Below are 17,365 nucleotides of genomic sequence, written 5' to 3' on the forward strand. Positions count from 1 at the left end.
AGAGTTCTTTGTATATTATTTATATAAGTCTCTTATTAGATACATGATTTGCAAATATTTTCTCCCATTTTTGTGGGCTGTCTTTTTTACTTTCTTGATTGTGTCTTTTGCGTAAAAGTTTCTAATTTTGATGCAGTCGGTTTATCTGTTTTGTCTTTTGTTGTTCGTGCTTTTGTATCATATCTAAGACCTCATTGACAAATATGAGATCCTATAGCTTTACCCCAGTTTTCTCTTACACATTCTAGTTGTTACATTTTGATCTTCTATTCATTTTGAATTAATTTTCACATATGGTGTGAATTAAGGGTCCAACTTCATTCCTTTTCTTGTAGCTGGTTGTCCTAGCACCGTATGTGAAAAAGACTGTCCTTTTCCCATTGAACATTCTTGGCACCCCAGTTGAAAATCCATTGACCCTAGACATACGAGTTTATAGCTGGACTCTCTCAGTTCTGTTCCACTGATCCCATGTGTCTGTCTATGCCATTATCACACTGTCTTAATTACCTTTGCTTAGTTTTGAAATTGGGAAGGTGAGTCCTCCAGCTTTACTCTTTTCCAGGATTGTTTTGGTTGCCTTTATCTTTTAACGCCTTGTATTCTTGCACTTGGAATAGTGCTTAGCACGTAATAGCTTTTTGTAAATATTTATTGCATGGATGGTTTAAAGTACCCAATGCATGCAGTTTGAATGGTGAATTAATATCTTTAAATAGAATTTCCTAGCTGTGTCTATTTTTCAGTATTTTGTAACATATCCCAGTCCCTTGTTATTTCTATGTTAATGAAAGTTACTAGTAATGATACATATCTTGGGAGTATATTGCTCTATTAAAGGTCTTGTGTGCACTGAAAAAAGAATTGTAGAAGCGAAAAAAGAACAACAAAGGCCTTAGTTTAACTAACATTATATTAAATTACAAGGAAATGTTTAGGTTCTATACAGTTAAAATTATTCTTGGTAGAGGAGGGATACATTTGTATAGTTAAATGTAGGTTTTCGGAAATTGAGTGTTTCTTGTCTTAATTAGTGTAATCCTAGCTAAGTCAAAACAGTTCAGTGGCATACTTGTTTCTGTTAATGATTTTTCCCCCTCAGTAATAGAGACCAGGGTAATAGAGCTACTAACTGTTTTTCTGACAAGCACATAAGGACCTGCCAAAAGTGTTATATATTTGGTCTTCTGGTACCATCTGTAGTTGAGAAGTATGTCACTTTCTGTTTATTTGGATATTTTAAATAGTATTAGCTTTGTAAAAGCCTAAGTTTTAGAGCTTTTATATGCCTAAACATTAGGTCCACAAAAAATCTTTGTGATCTTAATGTAAGTTATGGAAACAGGCCCAAAGAGGTTAAATTTTTACAAAATAAATGGGTTGAATTTGACTATCTAAGTATTTTAGCCTCCAAAATGAGATGATTTTTGCCTTTTTATGTAAAGTAAACATAAACATATACATATTTTTGAACAAAATTTCCCTTCTCCTTTGCTTCCTAAAGACACTGCTGTGTAATCCTATTATATAATACTTAGCTACATCATGTAGTCAGTCACTTGGAAGGTTGAAGATCAAGTACTGTTTTTCCCATACGTGTGATGAAGCTGATTGTGCATCATTTTATTATAACCCTAAAAATACACGGAACAGTTTTTTTAGATTAAAAAATATAAATATGCTGGGTTTTAGTGATATACAGTAAACTCTTCTTATGCTATTTGGAATAGACTCGAGTATAGAGTGACTGTTTCAGACATTAGACAACAGGCTGTACACGATAGTAATCCCTGAGGCGAGGGAAACAAATAAGGCCAGCCTTTTGATTACCCTGGCTTTTGCCTGGAAGCCTATTCCAGACTGTTGCGGGGAGGAATACCAGGCAAAGCAGAGTGAACTTGCTGAGTGGAGGAAGCAGATTGGAGTTTGAGGAGGCTGAGGCAGTTGGAAGTTGAGGGTAGAGTTCTGGAGAGGAAGGAGTGATCTAGAAAAAGAGCTCCAGGAAATTTATATAAGGCCTTCTTGAGTCTTTGATGAATAGATTGTGTGGAATAGAAACTCTGCAAATTAGGCAAAGAGCCATTGAGGAGCTGTGAGCTGTGAAAGGTTTGCAGAGCTCACACAGAGCTGGGAGGCACTTGAGTAGCAGTTGGTTGAAGTGGAAAGTCTTTGTTGCATTGGACATTTGGGACATTCAGTAAAGACTCGGAAGGATCACAGCTTAGTAGTGAGGTTAGGCTGTTTCTAGAGGAAAAGCTTCTATGGAATTGACTTTAACCAAGCTTGAAAACAAATCTTAAAACGATAAAAAGGAATTTGAGATAATTTAATAGCCTACAAAAAAACTCAAAGTCTAATCCTCTTTAAAGGAAGACAGTAAAATCCAGATAACAACAGAAAACTCGTAATATCCAACATCTAATCAAAATATGTCAATAAGCAAGAAAATATAACCTATAACCAGGAGAAAAATTAGTCAATAGTAACAATCCTAGAAGTGTGACAGATGATGGAAGTACCAGGGGTTGCTAAAATAGTATGATTATAATTAGGCTCAAGTATTTAAATGAAAACATGAATATTGGAGAAAAAAGATGTAAAAAAGATCCAAATGGAACTTCTGAAAATGAAAAATATGTTATGTGAAATGACAGATATGCTGGGTGGGATATCAACAGAGTAGACACTGCAGAAAAACATCAGTGAATTTAGGGATATAGCAGTAGAAACTATGCAAAATGCAATGCAGAGAGAACAAAGACTGGAAAAGTGTACCAGAATACCAGTGACCTGTGGGATAGTGTCAGGCAGTTAGCATGTGTTTCGAGTTTTAGGAGAAAAGAAAGAGGAGAACCGAAAATTTTTTTTTAAGAAATAGTGTTTGTAAATGTTTCAGATTTGTTAAGTGCTGTCAACTGTAGATTCAAAAAACTCAGTGAGTTTAAAGTAGGGTCAACACAGAAGAAACCCTGTCACTGGAAGATCACTGCTTAAATCTCTTGTTCGTCTATAGTTTTTACCTTTGTTGCCTGTCTTAAAAATAGCTTTGTTCTTATAGTGGTTTTTTTGCTTCTACTTTTACATCTCTGGTGTTACATTTTGGAAACATTCTTCCTTTCTGTCATTTACCACAGTTTCTTCCATGTTTGCTTAACATCTCTTTCTTTTTATTTTTGAGATGGAGTCTCTCTCGCCCAGGCTGGAGTGCAGTGGCGCGATCTCAGCTCACCGCAACCTCTGCCTCCCGGTTCAAGCAATTCTCCTGCGTCAGTCTCCCGAGTAGCTGGAATTACAGGCGTGTGCTACCACACCCAGCTAATTTTTGTATTTTTCTAGTAGAGACGGGGTTTCGCCATGTTGGCCAAGCCAGTCTTGAACTCCTGACCTCAAGTGATCCTCCCGCATTGGCCTCCCGTAGTGTTGGGATTACAGGCGTGAGCTGTGGACCACGCCCAGCCTTTCTTTCAAAAGGCTTTTTTATTGTGTTTAGTCATAACCTTAATTATGAACCATTTAAGGAGTTTTCTAATTATTCTTGTTAACTGTTACTAGATAAAATGTTAATTCATGTTAACCATGTTAAAAAAATTTTTTTTAACTCAAATTTGTCCAAATAATTAACCATTTTTGTAGGGTATATGGAGGCTAGTATCACTCCAAACATGAAACAGCAGTGTGTCGTAAAAGGTGGAAAATTATTTTATTCACTGAATCTTTTGACATTTATATGATTTTGTAAAAAAGTCAGTTTTGAATAAATCCTATGTATGTGGGTGGGTGGAGGTGTCTCTGTCCCTGGCTAGTACAACAGGAACTTTGTAGCTTGAGCATTGGCTTTGAATTAGTTATGCATCTGACACCTATATCCTTTAGGTGTTGAATACATGTCACCGTGAGACATTTCTAAAAGAGAACCTTGCTAAATGTGTGATAAATATTAGGTCAATGCTTCTTATCCTTTTTTGGGGTCATAAACTGCATTTGAGAACCTAAGGAAAACTGTGGACTTTTGTTTGTTTGTTTGTTTGTTTGTTTGAGACAGAGTCGCGCTCTGTAACCCAGGCTGGACTGCAGTGTCTCCCTGCCCACATGTGTGCACTTTTCTAAGTAAAGAGTCCTGGGCCGGGCACAGTGGCTCATGCCTGTAATCCCAGCACTTTGGGAGGCCGAGGTGGGTGGGTCACGAGGTTAGGAGATGGAGACCATCCTGGCCAACATGGTGAAACTCCGTTTCTACTAAAAGTACAAATATTAGCTGGGCGTGGTAGTGCGTGCCTGTAGTCCCAGCTACTTGGGAGGCTGAGGCAGGAGAATTATTTGAACCTGGCGGGTGGAGGCTGTGGTGAGCAGAGATCGCACCACTGCACTCCAGCCTGGGTGACAGAGTGAGACTCTGTCTAAAAAAAAAAAAAAAAAAAAGAGAGAGAGAGAAAAATGCATGCATGCACATAATGAAAAATTACATTCAAGATCAGGGAATTCTTAGTTTTTATGGTTGAAATATAAAGTAATAATGGCTTTGATGCCACAGCTATTTTTAAAATATTCCCTATGTTTTGTACATGTTGCATTTAATGATATACTGTTAGACATTTCTTTTCTAAAACTATATGTGGTATTTATATTGGGAATACACAGGGCCTTTAAGCCCCACATTTCCAGTAAATTCCACATTGACCTTATGTGTTCAACCACAATTACCAATTATGTTCTCCTTAGTGAGGAAAGCTTTAAAGTTAAAAATAGGAGGTTTTATTTTTTCTTCTAAAATTTTTTAGACTCATTTAAATTTTTCTCAGTTTACATAGCTTTTAATTAAGAAAGTTATAGTTTTCATGAGACAAACCTGTGTGTATCTTTGAGTACATCTTTGATGTTGGGTCATGTTTTGTTACCTCTTAGTAACTTGCCATTTGTAAGGATTTTATAATTCCAAAAGGCATTGTTACCTCTCAAGTGAACAATTCTTTTCCCTCTGTTAGCTACCAACAGGTCACTTGGTCTTGATTGCTGGAGTAGAGACAGAAGCTGTTGGGGATAAGACATAACGCAGTCTGTTCCTGCTTCTGCCTGCTGCTTCTGGGACTAGGATTCACTCCACCTGCCCCACCCTGGGTTATCATGAGCTTTCACTCTCAGATGAGCCCTGCTCTTTCCTGCCTCAGATCCTCTGCACATGCTGTACCTTCTGTCTTAGCGGCCCCCCACTTTCTGCCTCATTTTTCTGGGCAGTTTCTTCAGAACTTTTATGTGTCAGGTGAAATGCTCCTTCTTCAGAGAAGCCTTCTTTGTTACCATCTTCCTAGTTCTCCAGGTTAGGTTCTGTCTGCTGGTGGGCTTTGTCACAGCACTTTGTTCCCTGTAATCTTCCTTCATAGCATAATTCATAAGTATACTTGAAATACACTTGTGTATGTAATTCTGCGCTAACTCTCCAGTTCTCTATAGATTGAAAGCTCCATGAGGGCAGGAACAGTAATGTGTTTTCCTCTTCTTGTCTGGTGGGGTCATTGTTGAATGAAATAAAGACATGACTGTGATTTCCCTTGAGGAGCTAATAGTGTAATTTGGCACACAATGTGGTATGAAGCAGATAATGTGTATTTTCACCTGTAAACAAATCAATCAAATTATTAGAATAAAGGCCCAAGAAAACAACAAAAAAAAACAAAAGTGAATAAAAGAAAATGGTGTACATTTAACACATTTATATCTTCTTCCTTGTCTCATCCCTTATAGAATCCTGTTTTCAATGAAAAAGGAAAAAAAAGAGTTGTTAATTCAAAATTACCGTTCTGTAGTTTAAAAGCCTGTTTCCTATTTCAATACACACACACCAGCACACACCCAGGCTCATGTGAAAGGAACGGAGGCTCAAGCCTGACCTGATGAGGCTGTGTTAGAAGTGCTACACATTGACCTTCCTGGAAGGCAGAGTGTAATCCCTACATTTGGTACGGAAGATAAATAGCTATCTGAAAGAGACGATTTCAGTTAGACCTTTTATTTGACATATACAGATAAATAAACCAGGCAGAATCCCCGCTTTTTCTCTCATTTAACTTGTAGCCAAGCTAGGTCTCCCTGGAGCTGAATTTAGATGCAGTATCTTATCCAGAGTAATACCTTTATTTATAGGTGAGGAAATTTAGATCTAGGATGGTTAAAAAGCTTCACCAAAGATGTGAGTCCTAGAGCGGACCAGAGAACTGGCTCTCTGAACTGCCAGTCCATACTTTCTCCTGGTCTCTCTCTCGTGCTATGCTCTCTCTCCACTTGGAGGGACTTTGTCCCACAGGGGAAGTGATCCTTATCAGTGTGAGCTACAAGTGAATGGTCTGCTGAAGATGGGAGGGCCTTGGGCCTTGGAGTTAGATCAGGACTCCAATTATGGCCCAGACACTTGCAAGATGAGCCATCCTTTTCCCTACTCTGGGGCCCAGGAATTATGCTAGTACCTGTAGGAGTCCTTGGGTACCTGGCACATAACAGAGCACCTCTCATCATCTATAAGAATCGACCTCCTGTGCAAAGGATCCTTCCCTAAAATGGTTCTATAAGGTTCTGGTAAAGATGAAATGAGACTGTATGATATCGAGCATAGTACTTACCAAGCATGGTAAGTACTCTGTGCCTAACGGTAGCAATTACACTGGTACAGTGAAAATTCTTCATAACTTAGTGGGTAACAAATTATAGAGCTGATTCAAAACATAAACAAGTATACATGTTTTATTCCTATTTAACGTTATTTTATTGTTTTTTTGACCATTGTCTTAATTTTGAATCTTCATTCATCTGTCTCTTGCAGCTTTTTATCAAAAGGTAGCACTGGAGTTTAGTACAGCATTTTTCAATCTTCCACCATCTGTGTAACACCTTATAGTTTTTGCTGTATCCTTGTACCACCTATCCTATTATTTTCCTTTTTTTAAAATTTATTCTCTTTTTAGGAAGTCTATTTTAGAAGGAAACTTTATCATGATAGTAAACATGGAAAACCTAAATAATTTTGCCATAAATAGAAAATAATCGTAACAATAAATGACTTTAAGCACATTATACATGTGCCTCCAGAAGTCTTTTAAATACCACATTATGAAAAACATTGCATGTGGTCTTCCATCATGCTGACCTAGAGCCATTAATCAGTATTTTTAGGTTATGCTTCTTCACTCAGCCTCCTGGAGGAGGAATGGTAACTTCTCCATAAGGATGGAAGAGCAGAATTTGCCGTTAAAATAGGAAGAAAAGACATGATTTATGGCAGTTGATCAGACTGTGTTTATGGCACTGGTCCACGGATCAGATGCTCCTATGATGATTGTTACAATAAGTATTTCCAAGCCCTGTTTCAGACTCTCTGGTCAGAATTTCTTGTGGAAGATACTGAAATCTGTATTTTTAACAAGAAGGTCAAAAATTCTGAGGCACATACCAGTTTTGGTAGTCACTGTTTTAAATGGCATTTTTTCAGCCTATCATTTTGAAATTGTTTACAACCACAATTATCAGTGTATCTATAAAGAATTGCTTAATTTTATAATTTTACATTTTTAAGTTTAGTTTTGGCTCTTAGTCTTTTATACCTGTACAGTAACATCACAGTTATTAAGCAGTCATGAAACTATTCCATGTAATATAATTAAGTCTTAAATAAACTTTTAATTTTGGAATAGCTTAATTTAACTTTTCTGTCTCCTTTTTTTTAAGAGACAGAGTCTCACTCAGTTGCCCAGACTGGAGTACAGTGGTACGATCATGGCTCACTGCAGCCTCGAAATTTTGGGTTCAAGCGATTCTCTTGCTTCACCCTCCTGAGTAGCCGGGACTACAGGTGTGCAGCACCAAACCTGGCTAATTCTTTTGATTTTTGCAGAGGTGTGTGTCTCACGATATTGCCCAGGCTGGTGTCAAACTCCTGGCTTCCAGTGATCCTCCCGCCTCTGCCTCCCAGAGTGTTGGGATTACAGGTGCGAGCCACCACACCCGGCCCCTAGAGTAGTTTTAGATTTAGAGACAGTTGCAAAGATAGTACATAGAATTCCCCTGTACCCTATGCTCAGTTTCCCCTTTTATTAAATTTTATATAACTTTATACATTTGTCACGACTAATGAACCAATATTGACACTTTGTTGTTAACTAAACTCAGAACTTTATTCAGATTTCATTTGTTTTCCCTAGATGTTCTTTTTCTGTTCCCAGATCCCATCCAGGGACCACATTAGTTGTGTCTCCTTAGCCTCTTCTTGGCTGTTAACAGTTTCTCACACTTTGTTTTTGATGACTTTGACAGTTTTGAGAAGTAATGATTAGGTATTCTGTAGAAAGTCCCGCAACTTGGGTTTGTCAGGTGTTTTTTTCTTAGTTTGAGGTTATGGGTTTTTAGGAGGAATACCACAGAGATGAAGTGACCTTGTCATCATATCATATCAGGGGCACGTGCTGTCAACATGGCTTACCACTGATACGTTAACTTTGATCGCCTGTTTGTTGTCAGGTTACCCCATTGTAGTGTTACTTTTTTTTCCACCTTTCTGTCACCAAAAGTGTAGCCCACACTTAAGGGGTGGAGAGTTCAACTCCACCTCCTTGAGAGGAAAGTATGTAAATTATTTGGATTTTTATTTTCTGTACAGGAGATATGTATATGTGTATGTATTTACCTGTCTGTCTGTCAGACTGTCTGCCTATCTATCCATCCATCTATCCATCCATCCACCCACCCAACCCAGCCAGCCAGCCAGCCAGCCAGCCATCCATCCATCCATCCATCCACCCATCCACCCATCCACCCATCCACCTATCCACCCATCCACCCACGCACCCAGGAGTTATTAATATGGGCTCATGGTTGTAATCCGGTGTTACCTCATTTGTTTTGTTGCTCAGAGTGTCCCAGCTTTGGCCAAATGGGAGCTCTTTGCGTTGGCTCCTGTGTCTCTGTAACATACCTGATGGTTCTGTTTTTGAATATTCCTCACTTGCTGGTGATGCAGGATGCTCAGCTCAGGCTTATACTGCACCTTCCTTGCCCTAGTCCCACAATCAGCCATTTCTCCAAAATTCGCTTTATTGGAGAGTGGTATTGGGAACCAAGATCTAGTCCCTGGACGAACGAGCTCTTTCTGTGCCGTCAAAGCAAAGGTGAGAGATTTTTGTGCCCAGATTGTCCTGATTTGCCTTCCCTACTCTAGTTTCCATTTTCCTTCACCAAATACTTTGGGAGAATATGTCATATGTTCATATTTCCTTGTTTTATCCTCCCAGCAGTTGGAACTAATGTTTTGAATGTGTGATGTGTGTCATAGGCCATATTTACAGTTAACTAATTTTGTAATCCAAATTTTAAGAAAAAGTAACTTCAGCTAAGGAGATCCAGGCAGCTCATCTGTCCCCTACAGAGGTGGTTCTTCAGTTGCTTGATTTCTAAGAATGTCAATGATATAGAATGTTTTTTCCACAAGTAAATTTAATTTAGAATAAGGAGATTTTTAAAAATGTTCTTATTTGCGATAAAAGAGAGTGGGTAGAAGATCGTAATTCATTCTTGAATGAATTAACCTTTAATTAAAGTTTTAAACATTTTTCTTGTTTCTCTATAAACTCCTTTATGTTTTATCTTTGGCATAAGTCCCTTTGTTTTTCCTCCCAGCTTTGACATTTTTTTATCTTCCAAATTTTCCTGTCTTAGCCCTATGGTTCTCTTTAGTTAAGCCTAAAACAACTGTTTGAATGAATCATGATGTTTATTTTTTGTTGCTTTCCTTTGAATAGTTTTTGGTTGGCATTTCATGGTAGAATGTACCCACAGTGATACTGACGTGTAATAATTCTTTTCTTGTGTTTCGGGGACATGCTCCCACCTGTGCTCCCTGCTGTACTGCTGTGTGGTCAGGCCCAATCTAAGAAGGAAGGCTTTGCTTTTTTTTTTGAGATGGAGTCTTGCTCTGTGGCCCAGGCTGGAGTGCAGTGGCGCGATCTCGGCTCACTGCAAGCTCTGCCTCCTGGGTTCACGCCATTCTCCTGCCTCAGCCTCCCGAGTAGCTGGGACTACAGGTGCCTGCCACCACACCCAGCTAATTTTTTTTTTTTGTATGTTTAGTAGAGACGGGGTTTCACCATGTTAGCCAGGATGGTCTTGATCTCCTGACCTCGTGATCTGCCCGCCTCGGCCTCCCAAAGTGCTGGGATTACAGGCGTGAACCACTGCGCCCAGCCAGAAGGAAGGCTTTTCTTACAGTTGTGATTTTCTTCTTGCTATCCTATATACATATGATCTGGTATTTATCCTCAAAACTTTGGATGAAGATATATATATAGACACACACAATTTTTGGAGGTAATAGATTTGGTAAAAAATAAGAAAGCACCCCTGCAATAGTCTTATTCTTTGTTCTCTGTTTTTAAGTACTCAAGTATTTGCAACAAAATTGCAAAAATAACAGAAATAATTACGTTTGTCTTTTTGTGTGTAATGGGACTCATTTGTATTGGAATGCCCAAAGGGTTCTCTCTCTTTTTCTTTTTCTTTCTTTTTTTTTTTTTTTTTTTTTTTTTTTTTTTTGGGAGTCTTTCTGGTTAACCAGAATTGAATTAATTAGTATGAAGTCTTTAAAGTGTTTTGTTATGTTGTATTTATATAGTTTTATGAGAGTTTATTTTCTGAAAGCCTTCATCTGAATTATAAACAGCTTATAATTATTTTTATTTCTAATGATGAGTAAAAGTTTATCCATGTGGGCCAATTTGTTTCTTTGTATATATTTGTTTTCTATCTTTATGCATTCTTTTTTGTTTTATTTAGTTCAGGACTGATAAAATATGCTATATAAATCTATGAGTGAAACAGAAGACTTTATACCAGAAGACATAAATCAGGCAGGCCTCATCCATTTACCTACTTTTCCAAGACCTATTCATTTCTTATATAAAACTTACCAACTGATGTTCACAGCATCAGAATGCTGATAGCTAATAGGCTACTCTAGAATACAGAATGTGATACAGGCAGTGATTTTTCTGTCCCCACCAATTGAACTATGTACTTAACAAGAGTTTCTGGTTTGTTCCTAAATCTATTTAGATCTTTACTTTTTAATTGTGATTGTGTAACTCAGTAGACTATTATACAAATCTATGAAATGTGAGTGTGAAAGAGAATTGTAGCTTCTACATAAACTAACTTGGAATGCTTTTCAAAGTGTCAGTATAGGTGAGTAACATGCAAAAAAAATGCCATCAAATTAGGTGTAAGAGAGAACTGTGAAAGCTTAGGAGGAAAAATCATGAACATCCAGAAAAATCGCTCTATAAAAGTCTTTAAATTCTTGTTCTATTTTAGAGAAATAGAGTGGAGATTGTAGATGATGCCTTGTGCAACATCTGATAAGCCACAGAGTTGACTCGGAACTTCCATCAGTGGACCCGCACTAAAAGACAAGGCTGTAACCCTCATCAAAGTAGTGATTGATGAAAACCCATTCATGGGTTTAAAGCAAAAATAAAATGTCAGGTTTGTATGTGTGGCAGTTACGTATTACAGTTTAACAAACCATACCAATGTTTAACAGCTTAAAATAAAAACCATTTATTAGCTGTCATGGTATTGAGTGGTTTTTCTGCTACTTACGGTGTTGGCTGCAGAGCAGGGACAAATGGAGATCCAAAATAGCCTCACTCATAGGGCTAGCAAGTTAAGTTGGTGCTGACTGTCAGCTGGGAGCTCCTCAAGTTTGGGCTAGCTGGCTTCTCCTTGATGCGCTTCTCCACCTAAGTTGGGCTCCTTACCTGGTGGCTAGCTTTCCCAGGAGTACACAGGTGGCCTTCTTAAGGTTTAGGCCCGGGATTTGGTCCAGTGTCATTTTTGCTACATTGCATGGGTTAAAGCAGTCACAAAGTCATTCCACATTCAAGCGTAGATATGCAAGTTTGTGACCATGAGGAGGCCGGTTTCATCAAGGACCACCAAAGTAACAGCTGCCACAGTGTATTTTTTTGTCTGCATGTTTCATTTTTAATGTTTTTATATGTATGTTTAATTAACTGTCCAACCACGAGTTCCAGTGGCATTGGATAAGACTTCTAAATTAAAGTGTTTGTAAGAAAACAATAATTTGATTAAAACTTGTATTCTTACTAATAAATGTGGGGGCGTAGGCATTTCATTATTGGCAAAAATCAACAATCCTTCATTCTTGCAGCCTTTAAAAAACATATTTTAAAAATAGTGAAATGTTATTGTATTTTAAAAGGATTTGGGTAACGATTAAATCCAAAGTATAAAAGATAAACTTACTTGATTTGTTTATTCAATCAGCAAGTAGTTTCGAGCACATAATCTGCACCAGCCACTGTTCTAGACACCGGAGAAGCAGTGGTAAGGATGACAGGCTCCTGCTCTTCAGTAATTGTTGGGGAGATAGTTTCTTATTCATTTCCATAGGAAATCTGTTTTTTTTTTTTAAATCTACATTTGTTTTAAAAAGATGAATTTTCGTTAAAAAACAAGTCTAAATGTCTATCTTGAAAAATAACCAAGATTAGTTAGGTTTGTAAAGGCCCTATGCTCTGAATCAGTGCGAAAGTTAGATAGTAGATGTTGGATAAGCTCGAGGTTTGACCGTTCACCTGGAGGTGAGCTGATAAATGTTCAACTCTAGGTTGATGATAAAGATAACTAAAATTGACTCATGTAATATGGATAACTTATTAATAAATTGGCTCTTGTAATAAGAACCAAACATACAACCTCAAACTGAGCTTAGCTCCCTTTGATTAGTACTTCAGGCCAAGCAAGCTATAGAAATTGTTTAAAGAAAAAGGAAACCTAGAAAATCTATCCCTTCAGCCTATGTCCCTCCTCTCTTTCCCCCAATAGCAGAAATCTCCCTAATACTTATTACCTAATAGAGAATAGGTGGCGGTAGATGAGAGAACTTCACACAGATGAATGTTGTACTTCACAAGTGGATAAAATGTCCATTTATTTCGAAGGATGTCGCTAACACATCGAAGGATGTGTTTTGGTTTTTTTTTGGCCGGGATGGCGTTGGGGGGCGGGGGTGGCTTTTGCAGAACCACAGATGTTTTCAGACTCATCTAATCCGACTTCATCATTTTACAGATAGCTATTTCAGGCACCATTGTGGTTTACCTAATATGTCAGAGCAGAACTATTTAACCCCAAGTAACTTGAATTTTTGTTTTGTTTTCTTTTCACACATTTTTCCTTTAAAACCTACACCAAACTCCCTTGGGTTGAGTTCAAGACGTACTTTGCCTAGACCAGATTGTAGTGTAATAACAGTACTTTAGCAGGGTTTTATGGTAAAAGAGTGAGATGTTGTTTTACATGACTGTCAGAAGTGTAGTACCAGAAAGACATTTCACATTTGTATGTTATTAAACACAAGTAAGACAAATGTTTCAGGGCAGCTGATGTAGACCTTGTACTACTTTCCTCATCCCAAATCATTGGTATCCATGTAAACATTCTGAACTGGTCGGCTGACCACATTAGCTCATCTCACATGAACGATTACAAAATGAGGTTTTGGATGCTTACGGTTAGTTAATTGAAATGATGCAAGTTCTTTTGAACTTACCACTAGTATTTTTCTAGATTTTGTGTATAAGTGTTTTGTTTGTTTGTTTTAAAGAAAAAAAGAATAAAACTTTGCTTGACTTCTTTCCCTCCTATTATATGTTACTTCTAAGCTAAAGCCCTCAAACTAAGTTTTCTCTAGCTGCTTTTAATATTCTTCTCTTCATCGTTGGTTTTCAGCAATTTGGTTATGATGTACATAACAACAGACTGGGAGTTTTCTTTATAGTTCTTTAGCTCAGAGTTCGTTGGATCTGTGAGCTTATGGTTTTCTCCAGATTTGAAAAATTTTCAGCCCTTCTTCAGAGATTTGTTTCTGTGCCTCCCTTCTCTAGTTTTGGACTTCAAAACACATGGTTAAACTGCTTAATATTGTCACACAGGGCACTGGGACCGTTTTTTTTTTTTTTTCTCCCAATCTTTTTCTCTCTGATTCATTTTCGATAGTTTCTGTTGCTGTGTCTTCAAGTTCACTGATGTTTTTCTGCTGTGTCTGATCTGCCGTTAAACCCGTATTTCAGATATATTTTTCATCTTTATAATGTCTACTTGAGTCATTTCTGGTCTGTTTCTTGTGGTTTTTCTCCTGGTTTGGATCATATATTTTTTTCTTTGGTATTTTTGTTTGTTTGTTTGAGACAGGGTCTTGCTTTGTCACCCATGCTGGAGTGCAGTGGCACCAGCTCAAGTGATCCTCTCGCCTCCGTCTCCTTGAGTAGCTGGGACCACAGGTGCATGCCACCACACCTGGTTAATTTTTTGTATTTTTTGTAGAGATGGGGTTTTGCCATGTTGTCCAGGCTGGTCTCGAACTCCTGAGCACAAGCAATTTGCCCACCTCAGTGTCCGCAGCTGCTGGGATTACAGACATGAGCCATCGCACTTGGCTGGTCATTTTTTGATAGGCTGGAAAACATTGTGAATGTTATTTATTAGGTGCTAGACTCTTTTTTAAAGAAAGTTTCTTTAAATACTGTTGGATTTTGTTCTGACATGTAGGTGTTTCTATGTTGCTTGGATGGAATGTAAACCAATATCTTTTCCAACAAGTGAGAATACCATGTTGACTGCATTAAGTAAATCCTAAGAAAGTATTAAATTCATTTTAATTATGAATTACAAGTATAGTGGCTGGTAGTACCATATGACATTTTCCTAACTCGTTTTCTGTGGTGCTTAATGAGTAAGGAAGGATAAAATATACTATGTTTTGTCTTATTTTAATATTTTGTTTATGACAGTATTCATCTTCATTTCAGTGTGATTTTTAAATGTTTACTGCTAGAATAATTAGATAATTTAGAAATACTTTGAAGTCAGTAGTTGTTCATTGTATCTATGTGAATGTATAAGGATAAGACAGATGACTTTTGGTTTTGTAATAAATGCAGATCGGAAAACAAGGGATTGTTAGCTTCTGTAGAATTATTACAAGGATTTATTCTTGTACTTTTATTTGAGAGTACAGCCACATTAATTTTTCCATGTGTAGAGAAATAATTTGTCTACAGTTGGAGGATAGCACAACACAAATATTCTTCTGGGTCCCCAATGTAAAGTCTTCATGAAAGTTAGCCTTTTTATTATATGTACTTTCTTAGACCCTCTTTATCTGCTAAAGCACAGGACTCAATTCCCATGGCATGTAGATCCCACAAAGGTACTTATTTAATTATTTTTAAAAAATCAGCTGTGCTTATCTTTTTAGATCGTGACGCTCCTCAGGTCGGGGGGCTTGACATTTGTATCACTGAGGTTTGATCTTATCAGTCCCCCTTCACAAAAATTCTCCACTTTCGCTCTGTATTGCATTAATTCATCATCCACACAGTACTGCTAGATACTAGCAAAACAAACCATTTTATATTTTTCATAGCCGTTTATTTCTATTACTTTATTTTTTTTTAAAGAAAACTTTGCAACTGAATTTCCTGAAATAGTTAGAATGTAGACCTTTAAAATTCCAAGTTATTTGTCTTAATAGTCTTAGAAAGATTCAATAATGGATGCTTCACCCATCCAGGACGGCTGAGACGTGGCCTTAGCTTCTGAGTTTACATTCCTCCTCACCTCAAAGGATGTGTTTTGAAAGAGATTTTGTTTGCTATTTCATATCTGACTTCATTTTTCTAATTATCCTGTTATTCCCTGCTGTCTGGCTTTGATGTATTTAACTGACTAAACATTTGTGCTATAGTTTCCTGGCAGTTACCATTCTTATGTGTTAAGTGCATTATTATGAAAAGCACTGAATGAGAGCCCTATGCTGGACACTCCTGGAGATTCAAAAGTAATAAAATACAGTCTTTTCTTAGCGTTTCCTTTAAGTATATTAGTGTGGAAATTAAATGAAAACAGAAACCTTATAATATTGAGTTTGAAAGAATTCAACAGATGTTCAAATGTTAAAAGTGCTTCCAGGCCTATACCATGCTCAACTCCTAGGTGAGCTTCTCTCTTAAGGTGAAGCAGATGAGCAAGAACTCAGGTTCCCTCACTGAGCACAGTGACTTCCAAGACCTGTGATATGAGTGGTATCCAGCATTTAGTGAACACTTAGTATATTCTGACTCTTTTGTTAAGTATACATTATTGGATTTCATCTTCATAGGAATAAGTCTAAGTATTTATTATCCTTATTTTGTAAATATACACGGTAGAGATAAAATTTGTCCAAGGTCCGCCCAGCTCATAGGCAGTACAGCTAGAATTTAAACGTGGGTCTACTACGCCACCAAGCCTATGCTGCTTTTCATTCCAAACAGTGTTATTAACCACTGCAACACATGGAAAATAAATAAATGATTTTGGTGCTTATAGCCAGTTCTTTAAAGAACTGTATACACTGTGTATACAACTATTACACAGTGAGTATAGAAGAAGTGGGTGTAAGAAATTTCAAGTTAATATGTAAGTTTACACTTTATTGTGTGATGTTATGAGACTTAAATAATGTAGTTTAAGGAAATAGGTGCATTTAAAACATATTTCTAAATTTGCACGTGGTTTAAAGTTAGCTTTCAGGGCATTTAACTTGCATGTCTTGTGTGTACACATATGTTTAGGAGGACATATGTACTCTCATAAAGTATTTAGAGTGGTCTTTAAAAATGCGGTTATTAAAAAATCAGTTTTTGACCTATTAGGGGTCTTTTATAGATTTCAGTACTGTAAATTTTTATAATTCTGCAATATTTTTATTTTTCAAAAGGTAATTTCGTTTCTGCAGTTTTGTTAATCTAATTCAATAATAATGGGATCATACATTGTAGACTAGCTTTTCTGTTTCCCTCATGACTTTGAAATAGCTTTGATTTTATATCAAGATATAAATTGCCAGGAAGAAATGGATTATATACTGGATATAATTTGGAGTTATGTTTATAAAATATAAAGCATATTTTGTAAATGTTCAGAAAGAGGTAGACTGTGACGGGACATATTTGGAAAGAATTTCATGATTTATTCCTTCTGGTTCACTTTTTAAGAATTGTATTTGCTCTCAATTTGTATCATTAAATTTTATTTTGTTAGCTTTGCAGAAATTGAACTTTGTCAAAATAGTGATACTGAGAAGTTGGCTAGGGATAGAGAATTGGCAGGCAGTGTTTTTAGAGAACAAATTAATGAGAAATTGCATTTTGAAGGTGAAACGAAACAATTTTCTTTTTCCTCTTTTACACCATCCTTCTCCCCTGCACCTTGCTTGAGCTCTGCACTGTGGTTTTATTTTTCCCAATTTTTTATTGTGTTAAAA

The 17,365-nt window shown here is 37.1% G+C and overlaps 1 protein-coding gene across 6 annotated transcripts in view; it reads left to right on the forward strand.

Moving 5' to 3' along the window:
- MAP3K4 (mitogen-activated protein kinase kinase kinase 4) overlaps nt 1-17,365 on the forward strand; it is a 125,458-nt gene that overhangs the window by 24,390 nt on the left and 83,703 nt on the right. The window lies entirely within an intron of this gene.

Source organism: Hylobates moloch, unplaced genomic scaffold (genome assembly GCF_009828535.3).
Source record: "Hylobates moloch isolate HMO894 unplaced genomic scaffold, HMol_V3 SCAFFOLD_2, whole genome shotgun sequence".
In the NCBI taxonomy this organism is placed as follows: Eukaryota; Metazoa; Chordata; class Mammalia; order Primates; family Hylobatidae; genus Hylobates; species Hylobates moloch.